This window comes from Lycium barbarum, chromosome 12 (assembly GCF_019175385.1).
Source record: "Lycium barbarum isolate Lr01 chromosome 12, ASM1917538v2, whole genome shotgun sequence".
Lineage (NCBI taxonomy): Eukaryota > Viridiplantae > Streptophyta > Magnoliopsida > Solanales > Solanaceae > Lycium > Lycium barbarum.
The window spans coordinates 5,145,148-5,157,550 of record NC_083348.1 but is presented as its reverse complement, the minus strand read 5'-3'; the positions used below and the strand labels follow the sequence as shown (position 1 = coordinate 5,157,550).

Sequence of the window (12,403 nt, the reverse complement as noted above, 5' to 3'; positions counted from 1 at the left end):
GTGCCAAGAAGCTCTACAGGATCTGAAGAAATACTTATCTAGCCCCCCTCTACTGCACACACCGAAGGCAGGTGAGACACTATTTCTGTATCTAGCTGTCTCCAAAGTGACGGTAAGCGGCGTTTTGGTCCGAGAAGAATCAGGTACGCAATTCCCTATCTATTATGTAAGTAGAACATTGGGGGCGCGGAGACCCGTTACCCCCATTTGGAAAAACTGGCATTAGCACTAGTGAGCGCCTCCAGAAAGCTTAAACCTTATTTTCAAAGCCATCCCATATGTGTAGTAACTACTTATCCTTTGAAAAATATCATGCATAAACCGGAGTTGTCGGGTAGGCTAACGAAGTGGGCTGTAGAGGTTAGCGGTTACGACCTCGAATACAGACCCCGAACGGCCATCAAATCCCAAATCTTAGCCGATTTCGTAGCAGACTTCACCCCGGCCATGGTTCCCGAGGTCGAAAAAGAATTTCTACTGACCTCGGGAAAGGCCACGGGCATTTGGTCTCTGTATACGGACGGGGCCTCGAACCTTAGAGGTTCCGGGCTTGGTATTGTCCTTAGGGCCCCGGCCGGTGATGTCATCCGACAATCAATCAAAACTACCAGATTAACTAACAATGAAGCCGAGTATGAGGCTATGATCGCAGGTTTGGAATTGGCCCGGAGCATGGGGCAGAAACTATCGAGGCAAAGTGCGACTCGCTTTTGGTCGCAAACCAGGTGAATGGCACGTTTGAAGTCAAGGACGAACGGATGCAGAGGTACCTCGAAAAAACCCAAGTGATACTTCACCGATTTAAAAAATGGACCATGCAGCATATACCAAGAGAACAGAACTGCGAGGCCGATGCATTGGCAAATTTGGGATCCGCGGTCGAAGGGGCCGAAATCAACCCTGGATCAACGGTGCTACTATAAAAAACGGCCATGGAAAGCGGGCACGCCGAAATATATTCAACAGGTTTGACTTGGGATTGGCGCAACAAATACATTGACTACTTGCGTGATGATAAGCTCCCAAGCGACCCGAAGGAGTCACGTTCGTTACGAACGAAAGCGGCCCGTTTTTGCTTAGTGGACGGCCAATTATACCGGCGATCTTTCTACGGACCCTTGGCTAAATGTTTGGGCCCTGGGGAAACGGAGTATGTGATGAGAGAAGTACATGAAGGAACCTGCGACAATCACTCTGGGGCGGAAGCTCTGGTCCGAAAGCTTATCAGAGCCGGATATTACTGGAATCGTATGGATGAGGACGCGAAACGTTTTGTCCGAAAGTGTGATGGGTGTCAGAGACATGCCCCGATGGTTCACCGGCCCGGGGAGTTGCTGCATTCGGTGGTCTCACCATGGCCGTTCATGAAGTGGGGAATGGACATCGTGGGTCCGTTACCCCGGGCACCAGGTAAGGCACGTTTTATCTTATTTATGACTGACTATTTTTCTAAGTGGGTCGAAGCACAGGCCTTTGAAAAAATCAGAGAAAGGGAGGTTATCGACTTCATTTGGGATCACATCGTCTGCCGTTTTGGAATCCCGACCGAAATAACTTGTGATAACGGTCCTCAGTTCGTGGGTAGCAAGGTCAACAGCTTCCTCGAAGGGTTGAAGATCAAGAAGATTGTGTCGACCCCATATCACCCATGTGCAAACGGACAAACGGAATCCACAAACAAAACAATAATCCAAAACCTGAGGAAAAGGCTAGAAGCATCGAAGCACCATTGGAGAGAAATATTACCCGAGGTGCTATGGGCATACCGAACCACGGCCAAGTCTAGCACGGGCGAGACCCCCTTCTCATTGGTATACGGGGCCGAAGCCCTTATCCCCGTCGAAATTGGTGAGCCGACTCTCCGGTTCGGGTACGCAACCGAGGAATTAAACGGGGAGGCCATGGCCGTAAGACTCGACCTCGCCGATGAGATGCGTGAAAGAACATTGGTCCGAATTGCGGCTCAAAAGCAGAGAACGGAAAGATACTACAATCGGAGAGCCAACTTTCGGCATTTTCGAGTTGGGGACTTGGTACTTCGAAAAGTTACTTTGCATACGAAGAACCCAAATGAGGGAAAGCTAGGACCGAACTGGGAAGGACCGTACAAGGTGACCGGTGTAACGGGCAAAGGATCATACCAGCTGGAGTCCATGGATGGGCAATGCCTGCGCAACAACTGGAACATAGCCCACCTAAAAAGATACTACGGCTAAGGTATGATCCTCTCATATATACCTTTTGTTAACTATGCTGCCTTTCTTACAGGAAATTGAGGACGGCACAAAAATAGAATTTAGGACTGAAAGCACGTGTTGCACTCTTTTCCTTAGTGCGGTTTTGTCCCAAAATGGGTTTTCCGACGAGGTTTTTTAACGAGGCAACAAGTACAACATGCTACGCGACGAAGATAAAGGGCCAGAACTCGGGTATCCGAGGTTATATCTTCCGAGTGGGGGCTTAGTAACACTCACCCGACCTCGAAGCTCGGACAAGTGTTAAGGGGGCACAGTACCCACATCGGAGCATGAAACGATAAAGAGAAATAAAGAAAGAAGCTCATCATTTGCCACGGCAAAAACAAAGGCCGGCCACTGGCCACCTCCTTCGATGTAAGGACCAAACGATCATAATGAATCGTGTCCCATTCAGCATTTGCCACGGCAAAAATAGAGGCCGGCCACTGGCCACCTCCTTCGATGTAAGGACCAAACGATCATAATGAATCGTGTCCCATTTAGTGTTTGCTACGGCAAAGATATAAGAAATGAAAATTCTCATATGTACAAACACTTGCAATACAGAAAACATTACAAAGACCGTATTTCGGCATTGTTCAATTTATACGCCCTACACCGGACACTATGGCCGAAATTAGACAAGGCCAAACCGGCTACGAAAAACGCCGGTCCCAGAAAAGCCCCTATCATGGGCACAGAAAGATCCGAAGTCACAAAACATTCGGTGAGTCCCACGGGCAGAGTTAACCAATGACTACGGATCATCTTGTTCGAAAACGGACCAATAATTCGAGGAAAAATAAAAATAAGCACTCAAACGAAGACACAAGAGAAGTGCAACTTGCATGTACGCAAAGGATACTTTTATAAAGAGTACATTTACATCAAAAAGGCCGGAAAAGGCAAACAACAAAAGCCAAGTGAAAATCCTATGCTACTCGGCATGGCTAGAGGCAGAATGATCGGACTCGGTTCGTTCGGAATCATCCGTGTCGGACTCAAGGGCATGGTTTGCCTCCTCCTCCTCCATCTCTTTGGCCTGGTTTATCGAGGCCGGAAGATCGGAGAATCCGCGATCGGCCTCTTCGAGGGTGAGTCGCCGAGACTTCCACTTCTCATACTCGGCGACAATGGCAGTATGGGCCTCGGCCGCTTCCACGCCTTTCCAGGCTTCTTCCAAATCGGCCTCAACTTTAGCCAACTTAGTCTCCAGCTCAGCCCGGCCGGCCAAAACAATAGTCCTCATATGGACAGCAGCTTCTAGCTCGGCCTTAAGTACATCGTTGGCACTCACCGCCTCCTCCAGCTTGGCTTTTAAGCCCTCATTTATCCGAGACCGCTCCTCGGCTTTCTCTTCGAAAACTTTCATGCGTTCTTTATACAGAGCGGTATCAGATTCCAGTAGCCGGTTCCTCTTGGCTAAGCTCGCTGCATCGGCTTTCACCAAATCAAGTTCCCCCCGGAGTTGGGACACGGTGGTCTCCAGCTCGTCCAGCCTCGATGAAAATTGAGCTTTGTCTTGGCTAAGGCAAATCTTCTCAGCCTCGAGGCTTCGGTTATAATCGGTCATGGCGGCCAACTCGCTTTTCAGACGACGATTTTCGTCCTTGACCTCATCAAGCTCGGGACGAAGGTTGGTGAGGACGGCGGCCCGACCCAACTCCTCCTCCTTCTCTCGAAGGAGATGCTTATATTTCTCCGTTTCTCGGCCTTGGGCATCCAGTTGGCCTCGAAGATCATCCATCTCGTGTTGGACACGAATAAAGGCCTCGTTTACCAGTACTACGCTCTACAAAAGAAGCAAACATAAAGAGTTAGAAAGCATGAAGTCTACTGATGTACAAAGATGGCCGAGAGTCTTACTCGGTTGCCCACGTGCATGCCTTTGTTCATAAGGCACTGCCAGGTGACCCCGGTCATTTTACGCTTGTCCGAGTCGGAGACAAGAGGACGCAAATAACTTGCTACTCCTACCGGACGTGATAGAAAGCCGCAATCCTCGGGGACGGTGATTACGGCCGATCTGGTCCTTCGTGGTTCTGTGCTCGGGGCCGGAAAGATGGTCACCAGGTTGTCTCTAGAGCCAGATTCTGACTGTCGATTGGCCGGCCTCGTGACCCGAGGAATTGGAAGATGACCAAAACCCGCAGCGTCACCGGTAGCAGGAGGAGTAGTTGAAAACATATCTTCAAAGTCTTCAACCCTCGGGCCAGGAGTAGACGAACTTGGCGTAGAATCGATGTTCCTGGCAAAAACCGGGGGCTCCGGAGCAGTAACAGGCCCGTGGCCGGGCGACGGACGAGCCTGAACGGGGGCTTCGGTCTCCGGGACCGGAACAGTCCTTTTATCAGTTGCAGTGCCAATCATCTCCCCGGCCCCTTTTCTCTTCTGCGGGGGAGTATCTTCCGGGGAAGTTTCACCTGAAATGACCACAAAGTCAACCGACCGAAGAGGAGCCGGGGAAAGGATTTCTTCCGCACCCGAAGGAAGAACGGGAATCAAGATACCTTCGTTGATAGAAGGCAAGGGTAGTTCGGAGGCAGTCTCCTCGGGTATTGGTGCCGTTGACGGTGCCAGGTCGACCCTCCGAACTATGATGTCGGGCTCCATTTCCTCTCTCGGGGTCCGGGCAACGCTTCTTACTTTCTTTCGTTTGGACGGCTGACCCTTTTCGGAGGGCCGTTTCCTTTTGGTGGCTTCGGCAAGAACACGGGAGGAACCCGCCGTATCGAACGCGGACGCCAGTGCAGGGGAAGCGGCCCCCGACTCCGATCTAGATGCCACCGAGCGATAAAGACGTAGGCGGGTTAAGAAAACTGACGGCCTCGGATGGCTAAAGATGCAGCAAGATCAAAAGAAAGTCAAATGTTACCATGATTTTGAGCGATCCATCGACCGCGTGACAAGTGGGCCCAAGTCCGGTCTTCATAGGGAAGCTGGTTAAGGAGCGTCGTGACCCACTCGCTTAGATCTCGAATAACGGGGGGAACAAACCCATTTGCTGCAAAGATAAGGAAAGGACGGTGAGAAAACGATACCATAAGCGACTGAACAGGTGAGGACGATTGCTCAAAGGATCGGACTTACGTTTGTCGTTCCACTTCTCCGGAAAAGGTAGATGGGCGGCCGGACGTAGCGTTCTAACCATCCCCTGTCCCGGTCTTCATCCATCTTCGAGAAGAACGGGTTCCGGCTGCGCTTGGCTAGTTTTATGATACCGCCCCGGAATATTCTTGGGGAATACAGGCGTATAAGGTGGCCCAATGAGAACTCTTTCTCAGCTCTGTTGGCCAGCAACCAGAGGCAAGCAACGACCCTCCAAACAATTGGGCCGATCTGTGCTAGAGTCACGCCGTAGGTCCGGCACATATCCAGTATGACCGGATCAACCGGGGGGTCGAGCTTAAGGGTAAAGGGATAAGTGTATACGTACAAGAACCCTTCCCGGTAGTCGGTGATGGATTCGTCTGGCCCGGGTGCAAAAACCCTTACCGGGCGTGTGTCCTACCCACAGTCTGCCCGGACTGTGTCGAGTTTATCCTCAGATATGGAGGAAGGATACCGCCTCACGTCGTATCCCCGGTCCGAGATGACGGAGGGCTTCTCCGCCTCCAGGTCTTTATTAAAATTAAATTTGGCCGGTATAATATCCGAGGCCGTAGTTTCGGGCATAATCTTTTGTTGAGTTGGGGACGCAGCCTCGGTCCTCGGAGATGAAACTGAAGGGACTTCGGTAGAAGTGGTTTCAGACATGTTGAAGGAATGGAGGGAAAAGGATTTTGGGAAATGACGCAAAGGAAACGAGGGAAGTGACAATTTGAGGAAGCAAAGAGCAGTTGACAAGAATGATGACCAAATTAATTCCCCCTTTTTTTCGTATAGATGAGAGAAGATTTGGCAACAAGTTTGTAATAGAAAGGACGGATCTGGAACACAGAAGGAAGAGGAAAGGAAAGAACAGATCGAAAAAGTGAAAAAATGACGAAATGAGGGGCTTTATATAGACATAAGGGAGGGAACGGTTATCGAGGACGGCCAATCGAGGATCTCCACGTGTCACGTCATTAATGCGAAGTGACACGAAACGACGTGCAAAAGGCGGTTGGCAGGAACGGACCATCCGGAGTGGGACACGTGGCCGACAGAGGGGAAGACGTGGTGCTCCCATTCCTGCCAAAATAAGGGGGTAGGGATAGGTCGTCCAGGCGGTCGGATGCATGACTCATTCACGTCCCGTCACTCCGATAGATCGTTGGTCCGGGAAGCGCGGGGTTATCTGTATACGGTAGAAAAACCGGATACGGGTCCATCCGGGGTAACTATGGATCGGAGAAAGAAAAGGGGCGAGAGTTCGTACGGGGACATCACACTTCCGGATAAGCACTTTAATCAAGGCCGAGGGTTCGGGATCTCTCCCCGATGTAAGGACACCGTTGGTCCGGTATCCGTGAGTCCGTTGGTCCGATGCGACCGTTGCTAGGACGCGTCAGTGGTATCACATCATGGTCAGCTGCCAACTGTGCGTGTGTCAGACGGCGCCGTCAGTCAAATCCCACCAAACCCGTGCAGGGGCTGTCCCTTTTATTACTATTTTATTAAACCCACATTGGAGGAGGCCCATGGGCTCATTAGTATAAATAGAGTGCTCCCACCTCCCTTAAGGAGGTTGGTTCATCTTTTACTTTCAAGAATATTTTGTAACACAATATGTATATATATATATATTGATCCAGTTCTAGTCAATCCATTATTGATCTCGTTTATTGCAAATTTGATCGTTTATGTTGAACCTCTCCAATCAACTCGTTATATGCGTAGTCAGCCGGTGTTTGTGCTCCTTATTCGTGTATTAAAAGGCGCTCTTATCAACTCTTTATAATCCATATTGAGGCCCAAGCACATATCCTATATCCACATACAAATTCAATTGGTTACCAAATCCGGGGTAAACACTGATAAGATAGAACCAACTGCCTTTTCGCTTTTTGTTTTTTATTTATTTGGTTGTCCGGCAAGTAGGCCTTCATCATATCTCTGCTCTAGCATGGCTGCTTAGAGCAAGAAGGAACTAGGTGAAAGGAGATAAAACAGAGGTGAAAACACTGGGAATGAAGATATATGTTTTCCAATAGCCTATGCTTTTGATCTTGAGCGAGCACCCATGTATTTGGAGTAACGGGAACGAACCGTGCTCTCCTTTTAATCTGGACTTTAACTTGAGTTTTAGAGCAACATATTTGCCCCTCCTTCACGGCTTCACCAGTGGTGGAGTTTGGATTGGAAGTTTAGAAGGGGATGGCGAAATGTCAGAAGAAGCTGAGGTTTTGTAATATTGGGACAATAAGAGAGTGTCTAATAATGAGACAACCAGTACAAATTTGGCTTTAATCATGTCTGCTAAACAAGATTCTAAGCTGTAATTAAATTGGGAGATGACGTACAATGTAGTAGAAAATACCAGAGATGAGAAGTGAATGTATGATATGAGCAATTCTGGTTAGATGGGAGTCGAGAAGGACACTACATATCAAGCAAAAAGCAGAAGTGTATCCAATACAATACACCTTTTCGCATCTTTCAAATATATGAACTTTTTGGTATTATAATCTGGCATAAAAGGAGAACAAAGTTTTAAGGACAGCGTAATTACCCTTCAAAATATAGTTTGAAAGATGAACAAGGTGGGGACAAGGGACAACTCTAAAGTTGGGTAAGACAATAGGTAGTACTAGAATATGAGTTCTTGGTTTATAAGTAAACTTATCGGATTCAGATTCCTACCCCCTGCTATCACAAAGAAAAGTAAAAAATGGGGAAAGAACATGTCTAGATTAAACAACAAAGAGCCAAAAGTCAAACCGTCCAACAACCTCCTTTACGCAAGATCTAAATTGCTTGGCATGTTAATGAATACCAGTAACTTGAGCAATTTGCATGTAATGAAAAATAGCAACGCCAAAGGAAGTCAAAGACTTGCTTAAGCTGACGCTCTGATGGAACATATTTCAACCAGGAATCAGGTTCAGCATAGAGATGTGGGATTTTATTCTGCATTGTTAATGTCATGTAAATTTTGTCCAATTTCATTCTTTATATGCTGTTTCATCTTTTCACATTTAAAGAGTATCTTTCTCTTTTTCCAGGAAAGGGAGAGGAGGGGGTTGCACAGAGATAGAGAGGTAGACAGAGAGAGTGGAAAAAAATGTAGAAAAAATGACAACTACAAAATGGTAAGTGTAGTCATCGTGAAGTTCAATACAAATATGGAAAACATTGAACTCAACTTCCAAGGTGAACGAATTTAGTTGAAAAGTATCAGCTTTAATCTTCGATGCTCGGGGAATTAATTAGATAAGAACTCTTTGAGTTTTAAGTAAGAAAGCAGCTGCGGACTGCTCTGTCATCGCAGATGCTTTGTTACTTAAAATTTAAAGGAAAGAAGAATTGTTTTGAAAGCAAGTTCCTTACGGCTCACAAGGGAAAAGCCCCACGTCAGTGCTTAGCTAAACAAGTTCTCAAGAATCTGTGGGTTTAGCTTCTGCGCGCAGAAATGACAACTGTCCAACTTGCTTTGCCACGACTCTGATAACACGATCTATGTACAGTACATAGAGAGAATTCTTGTTTCTTAGTAGTTCCAATGCTTTTCTTCCATGGAGAATTGATACAACCCATTCTTCAAGAATCCCTACAGAGTAAACAACAGGTATGGATAAGTTAGGTCCATTTCCATTATTAACAGTATGAAAAAGATTCTTCACCAGATAGGTCATTTGGCGGAGCCTGCTAATTATCCTTATGAAGTTTAGAGCACAACAGTCTATCAAGTTGAATTTCGCCGGAGGCAGAACTGCCTTGGACCCGACAGAAGAAGAGGAAATAGGTTATGAAGAGAGCAAATGTGTTACTGTATCCAAGTGATTAAAAGAGGCTCACTTTTGTCGAAATCTCCAGCATATGACCGAAATTCAATAAGCTGAATCCTGCAATTGAGAACATATATTCAGTAAAAACTATTTAAGCTCCTTTTATTGTTACAGTTTCAAGAAAATTCGTGTAAAATAAAAAGGAGCAAAGTGTGGGTGCAGTAAAAAGCAAATACTAGGCAGTAAACTGTAAGCCAAATTAGTCCGACAGCCACTAGAAGGAAATCATGATTATGCCACATACATATTCTACCATTTAAACTCTATATTAGCTGAACTGAAAAAAGAAAGAATGACATAACCAACTCGAAGTAGATGTCAAAGTCCCCGTACAAACTACAAATCCAAGGAACGAACTCAACTCTCACCCTATAACCACCTTCAAATCGGGAAATTCTGGTCCAATAGGTGGTCCAAAATATAAAAATTACAGTGTTCTTTTCAAATCTCCAAACTAAAGACAGAAAAAAAAAAAAATAGCATATGGAAAGATCTCAATGACCAGATAGGAAAATGTGAATTCAAAGGTAGAGAAAAAGAAATTTCGTCAAGAGTGAGTTATAAAATGACGTACATCCATTATCACCAGCAATGATACAAATGTCAACGAGTGAACGCAGACTGTATTTAACAAACAAGAAGCACACCTTCCAGGCTTGTAGCCTAGACCACCAGTGGGTACCTAGAGGTGCCGCGTAATTTCGGCACATTTGATGCTTTTTCATGGTGTGTTTTACTTGTTTTTCAAGCAAGTTAGGGTCTTTTATGTGTTTTTGTCATGTTGCAGGTATTTAGTGTTTTTATGGCGAAAGTCGGGAGATTTGGTAAAAAAGAGCAGAAAAGATGTGCAAAAAGTGGACGCAATTGAAGATGGAATTTTACGGAGGAGAAAGACGGTTCGTATATTATTTACGGTCCGTCAGTGTTGGCGTAAATCAGTTACAGAAACAACTGCAGGGAAGAAAGAATTGATGGCAGAAAAGTACAGAGCGTAGAATATTTACGATCCGTAAATTTCCACCATAGATTAACAACAGCAAGTCCAAGTTTAAGTACTGAATTCACGGTCAAGATCTACGGACCATAAAACATTTACAGTCCGTGAAGAATGGCGTAGATTCTGATAGCAGACATCAAATTTACGGACAAGAGCAAGAGATTTACAGACCATATAATATTTACATCCACGGGGGCACTTTTGTCAACTTATCTTCCACGACTTGGACCATTATAAATACTTGATGTAGACACAAGAGCAAGCGATTTACGGACAAGAGCAAGAGATTTACGGGTTTTTGTAGATTATTATTCATCAGATTTCAGTTCTATTATTCTAGCATTGAATACTTTATAGTTCTTGAAGCTTTTTGGAGAACAAGACAATTGCAATTACTTTATTCTTATCACAATCAATCGTAAGCATTATGATTTCTATTATCTTATGTTGTTCTTTCTCCAATATGAGTAGCTAAATCAATTACTAAGGTTGTGAACCCCAGGATGTGTGTTATGTGATTGGAAATTGAAATTGATAGATGCATAATGGATTGTTAGGATTTACTTATTCTTTGTTCTAGATTGTTATTTGATGGTTGCAAACATTAACTTAAGCCATAAACCTTGTTTTATTTAGGAAGATAAATTAGAGTTTGGTAAGAACAAGTAACAAGAACGCGGGGCATTAACCCTCGTTTAATAGATTCACTTAGGGATAAAAGGAATTTACTTGGAACAAGATTAATTGTTCTTCATATACACTCTTTTATATTTGGGAAAATCATAAAGAGAGATAATCCTTAACTATTGGAAAATATTAGGGATTCTATTAGAGGTTAAGTGCATTCTTACAACGATTCATTAGAAGTATATCAAGAATCAATACTCATAGCATACACTCTATCTAAATGGGGACACAACCTTGGTTTCATTAATCATATTCATTACAATCAAAGCAATTAGTTAATAAACAACCAATTTTCTACAAACTCAACGGAATATGAAACTAGATCGCAAGAAAGTACTCTACGACTTTAGTAACATTTTCACACCATATTCCCTGTGGGATTCGACCCCAACCTAGTTGGGTTACTATATTTGACATCGTCCACTTTATATCATTTAATAGGTGTAATTTGAGCGTATCAAATTTTGGCGCCGTTGCTGGGGAATACGATTTTGAAATTACTAAAGAGTTTGTGCTTTACTTAAAGTCTTTTTCTATTCCATCACACCTTGTTTGCTGTTTTTGTGAATAAGGTGATTATGGCGGGACGAGGAGGACGTGGAACAACTGGTGGTAGGGTTGTACAAGTGCATGACCCACCAGTGGAAGTGAAGGTTGAGAATGTCTTTGCGGATATGCTAGACGAGTTGGAATACACATCTACTATTGCTCCACCTACGGTGAATGTTGCAAACTGCAAGATTGAGTCCACTATCTACCAACTGCTCAAACTTGGAGGATATTTTCGAAACTCTGTCGATGATGACCCTCACCAATATTTGAATAATTTCGTGGGTGTGTGTGCCCAACATATGCAGAATGTTGTTTTAGATGATGCTATTCGGCTAAGAGTTTTCAAATACTCTTTAGCCGGTGAAGCAAGAGTTTGGTTTGAGAAGCTGCCCCACAACACTATTCATACGTGAGCTTGTTGCTATTTTTCTCAAGAAATGGTTTCGCCAAGCAAGAAAGCTGAAATTCGTGACAAGATATATGATTTCAAACAACTTTCGGGGGAACAACTATTAGAAGCTTGGTAGAGATTCAAGGAATATTTGCAGAAATCTCCAAATCATAGTTTTCTAGATTATATATTGATGGATAAGTTCTATAGAGGGCTAGATCCATTGAAACAAGCAGTGGCGAACAATGCGGCTGGTGGGTGTTTTATGGATAAGACTTAGGCCCCAATCACTCAGTTGCTTGACCAGCTTACTACTCATAATCAAGCATGGCATTGGGGTGGTACTAACAGTGTAACCTATGGAACTCCAATGATCCAAAACATTGTGAAGGAGAATCAAGAGACTCAGCACACTCTATCTCAGATAACAACCAATATTTCTTTGCTGACCAAGAGACTTGATGAAAAGGAAGCGAAGAAAGTTAATGTTGTTGAAGAAGTTCTGGGAAAGCCCAAGGGAATGTACCAAGTTTAAGAGGGGCCTCCTATGCAGTATGAGGATGCTAGCTATGTTAATAACTCTCACGCGTGTCACCAAAGGCAGAACTAC

The 12,403-nt window shown here is 44.8% G+C and overlaps 1 non-coding gene across 1 annotated transcript; it reads right to left on the bottom strand.

Moving 5' to 3' along the window:
* Positions 1–11,863: 11,863 nt before the first annotated feature.
* On the bottom strand, positions 11,864–11,970 carry LOC132625315 (small nucleolar RNA R71). The gene has a single exon (XR_009576751.1). It is a non-coding gene; the product is annotated as a small nucleolar RNA R71 (small nucleolar RNA).
* Positions 11,971–12,403: the final 433 nt, after the last annotated feature.